The sequence below is a fragment of the Tachypleus tridentatus genome, chromosome 10, assembly GCF_004210375.1.
Source record: "Tachypleus tridentatus isolate NWPU-2018 chromosome 10, ASM421037v1, whole genome shotgun sequence".
Classification (NCBI taxonomy): Eukaryota; Metazoa; Arthropoda; class Merostomata; order Xiphosura; family Limulidae; genus Tachypleus; species Tachypleus tridentatus.
In genome coordinates this window covers 27,526,405-27,531,241 of record NC_134834.1, presented here as the reverse complement: position 1 = coordinate 27,531,241, position 4,837 = coordinate 27,526,405, and the positions used below count along the sequence as shown (strand labels likewise).

At 28.3% G+C, this 4,837-nt stretch overlaps 1 long non-coding RNA gene across 1 annotated transcript; it reads left to right on the top strand.

The window, feature by feature from the left end:
- The first annotated feature begins 764 nt into the window (after positions 1-764).
- Positions 765-3,088, top strand: LOC143228926 (uncharacterized). Its single transcript, XR_013015507.1, has 2 exons — positions 765-918; positions 1,164-3,088. It is a non-coding gene; the product is annotated as an uncharacterized LOC143228926 (long non-coding RNA).
- The last annotated feature ends 1,749 nt before the right edge of the window (positions 3,089-4,837 follow it).

Genomic DNA, 4,837 nt, shown 5'->3' with positions numbered 1-4,837 from the left:
ACATAGTGTTCAAAATTTCACCCATGGAATTATTACTGTTTTAGTAAATTTTCTATGAGTTTTAATTTTGAAATGACTAAATTATTAAAGTATAATATCACAAACTGCAATATATTAGATAAATTGACAGCCCTCATTATGCAATATGGCTTAGCCAATTTTGTCTTTCATCAAGTGAAAAATATACTATAGAAAATGTATAAAATTGACGAGATTGTGGAGACGTAAGTGTTAAACTTGCACTGATCGGAATAAATAAGTTACATATTTTGTAATTTCAAATTGTTTTGTAGCCAGTTAATATTTTTCAGGAATTTTACTGTGCAAAATATTTTCACTCTATGATGATAAAATGATAAAAATTATCATTACTTGTTATTAATAACTATAATTATACACATTTATTTTAGTGAAACAATTATGTAAATACATTTTCATAACATTCACATTTTTGTGAATTTTGTAAAAATTCCACTTTTGTGAGTGTGTTTATAATGAAGCTTGGTGCTTAAAAAACAAATTAATAGATAGAACTGGTAAAACACTTTGAAAACACTCCTTTTTATATGAAAAACTCATTTTTGGAAACCTTGTTGTTTTTTTGAATAGAGAAAAGAACATACTTCCCATGACTCTTAAGCAAGCCTTGAATAACGAGGATACATTTCAGAATATTTTGAACATTACAAAAAAAAAAAAAAAAAATCACATCAGATTATGTAGGTAGTATTTAGTTTGGTTGTCTAGTAAAGTGTTTGTAACTCAGTCCAAGTTTCTAGGTGGGGCTACCAACAGGTCAGTCCTGCTCCAGTCTGTTTAGTTTTTATTATAATAAATACCAAAATGATCATTTAGCAGGATTTCATAAGGAAATTTGATGTCAGATTCACTATGGTTGGAACAATACCTCATCTTGAGGTACAGCAAACTCAGATCACAAGAAGTGAATATTCTTTTTAACATAAGATGATAGTATCTGTTAAGAACTGTGGAAATAGTGAAAAACAAATACTCTCCTTACCAGGATGATGACAAACACCATAAAGATGAGATTGTATTTCATATATTTACATGTACATTATGGCTGTTAAGTGTCACTTTTTAGGAATGAAAAAAACATAGCTTTTTTAATATTTAGAACTTATTGTTTTTAATTTTTACAGAAAATTACTTTATAATCAAGCAGGACTTGCTGTGCCACACCCAGTTATATGAGGGAATGTATCATCTACTGCCCAGACACTGGAACAACAACAGATTTTTGTAACACTGAAACTAGTATGTGCCAGCCATTGATTGTACATAACACATTTTATGAATTTCTTATGATGCTGAAAAATTTAAATGTTAGTTCTGTATATTCAGTTTACATTTCTAACAGTAGATTTACTTGAGTCATCATTGTAATGTAACAGTTTCAGCACTAAAAGTAGTGTGTGATGATTTAATTATTCAAAAACGTTATAATTTTTTATTATCCTTAGGAAAATATGTCTGTACATTAGACTTGTTACTTCTAACTCAGAGAAACAGTTGTTTGTATGAAGAGTGGATTGGTTGTTGTATTAACTTCTGATTTGCTGTTTTTATTTGTGAATTTTCTTTTTATGCAACTTTGTGTTTGTCATTAACAGGTATTTGTAAAAAGACTTACATCACAGTGTACTTAATTTCACTTATTAATATGTTATTATTATTTCTGTAATTTAGGCATACAAAGATTAATTTCTTGTCCAAACTAATATTGTAACTCCTATGGTTACTCTTCAGACAAAGTGATTGAGAATACTGAAGTAAAACCTGCATAATAATAATAGATTTATCTCTGTCAAATAAATAAATGTAGCTATAAAGGAGGGTAATACACTATTACTTTACAAAATATGAAATATTTGGTATCAGTGGTCACTAGGTAAAAATATTGCATTCAAGCAAAGAATTAATGAGTGCTTTATTTTGAGGTAATATTACCATATTCACAATCAGTCATGGGTGGTAAATGGTGATCAAAAGCTTGGGTGTTGCTGATTCGAGCACTTGGACTTACTTATTCAGCTTTTGTTTTCATCACTTGTTTCTTGTCTGCATAATAATTAGAAAGACAGAATATCCCAATATCTTGTGGGTGGTATCCATAGTAATCTTCATGAAATTATATTCTTTATACTTTTCTGCAACTATGTTTTGTTGTATGATTTCAATTAGAGTTTATATATGTGTATAATGAGAGTATGTTTTACAGTTACTGAAATTCCCGTTGTTAAAGTGCATATACTCTAATATTATCGGTGTGTGTGTGTTTGTAACGAAGTAATAACAATTATCAATTGCTTCCATGCCATGTCTTTATAAGAAGGTTTCTGTTTACTATCTTGTATTGATATATACAATAAAAGTCTATTCTCAAATGTTTTAAATTCTCATCAAAATTATAACTCAATAAGCTCTAAGTTGACTGAACATTAAATAATATTTCAGTTAAGTATTAATTGCTCATTTACAAATAAAATATAATACTGTATTTGAGTGGGCTGTTACTTTTAATTCACTTTTTGTCGAGAAAAGAGCACTCTAGTAAAATAATTTTCGTTCAAAACATTTAAGTAGTTCCTCCATTTATATTCATGAGTCGTAAGTTTTCTCTTTTATTATTCATTATGAGCAATTAAAAAAACAAAGAATAAAACATTAACCGTTTTATCCATAAAAAAATTGTCTTACACTTGTATACAGCATGTTCTGATTATTTTTCTAACAATAGTGATAGTTTCAGGTGACAGATGTTATTATACAGTATAGTATGTTTATTTTTATTAAAGGCACTTCTTGGAAATTTTATGTATCAGAGAAAGTATTAGCAACATGTAAACAGTCATGAAGGACATTATATACAGCACTTCTTTTTATGTGTTTGAAGCTATTCAGACAGAAAGAATACCTCCTTTGGCACTTGAAAGTTATTTATGGAATATAGCATTGACTTTTATGATTTATAATTTTTATTTAACTATATGGAATGATTGGAGCCATTAGCAAAAGCTGTAAAAGTAGTTTTGAAATTTGAATAAAATCAGATTTTACTATTCAATTTTTGTTTGTTTTTTGTTTTTTTTAATTATATGGCTAGGTTGAAAACCACATAGAGTAGTAATAAAAAAACTGTTGACAGTTTTGGATTTTGTGATTCATATATTTGAAAGTACAAGTAACTTAGAAACAATTAAAACATTTACATCTAATCCAGGTTATTATAAGGTGCTTTGATAAAGTGTGTTGATAAAATAGCTAGAGATAAAATATAAAACAAATTTTCTCATTATGAGATACCTGTACTCTGAGTATTACAAAGTGTATTTAACAAGAATTATGATATAATACATTATTGATGCTATTATGGAATTAAATGACACCAGTGTAAAGGTAGCAACGTTAGTCAAACAATAATTAATAAAAAGGATCATTGATATATTTTCTTATATGGATTCAAAGTCTTTATGAATAGCTTATTTAGTAGGTGAACAGTGTGTGTGTATGTAAGCAGATACCAAACTAATACCTCTAATTTCTGTACAACTTTTTACTATGGTGAATGTGTGTGTATGTTTATAACTATGTTGTAGATTTTCAGACGTTTGAGCCAAGCATGGCCTAGTGATAAGCATAATGGACTGTGAATGTGTGAGGTTACATTGTTCTTGTCCTATTGCTCTGGTATATCCCCCCCCCATAAAAAACAACAACAACGATGACACATATATATATATTTTGGCTTTGCATGTTGGGGAATTTATAAGTATGATGGTCAAATCCTACTAATCATAACGACATGGATAGCCTAAGATGATTGTTGTTGGCTTGCTACCTTCCCTCTAGTGAATGGAAAATACTTAAAATAACAGAAAATGTTTAACATTGAGCATAAAACACACTTATGTTATCAACTTTTTCAGGAACAACCTTCTTTTTGATATTGTCAGAATAACTGATATACTCAGATTGAAGGTACAAAAAGGGATTTATCTGGCACAAATATTAAGTTACCAGAATAAGCCTTGATGTTAGAAAATGCCTGAATATTTCATAAAATGTGGTTGTGCTAATGGCAAGTTATCCTAATTTTTTATTTGTTTATTATTTTATTGTTAAGTTAGTGGGAAATCATGTGTCAATGATTATTATTATGAACAGCTGAAGGTTTACACAAGTATTACTTTCTAAATTTTTTTAATGAATGGTTTTGACTGGAGAGACTGAATGTATTAACTTATGGTGTCTATTTAGATTGTGGTATTATTTATGTACAAGTATGTGTACAAACTTTGGCTGCATAATTATTTGGATACAAGACTATCATAATAATCATGGAATCTTTAAATTGTTTATTTTGTGGTACTACATTTCAAAACAAACTGTGGTCTTTTCAGTAGTTCACCTTTCTATTTCATAATGATTCTTGACTGTTCATTGGCTTTTTAACATAAGAAAATTATACTTTTTTGTACCAAAACCTATAAATCATTAACATTTATAATGAGTATTTATAGGTAATGTCATAAAATAGTTTTATCTCTCAATTTGTGATCAGTGTGAGTACACACAACCTTGAATGTAATTCTGACAAGTTCAAAAATATAAATATCTTGCTTAAGAATAGATAAATCATTAAATATGTCATTGGCTCTTGTAAAAACTGTAACTTACTGATTCTGTCAAGCTTTTATTCTCGTTTTTAAATCCATTGGCAAAAGTTTTCTGAAATGGTTGAATAGTTACAAATTTTTAATGCTTCTCAGTTTCTAACATTTACCTCAAAGGAAAACTTAAATTTCATGAGATA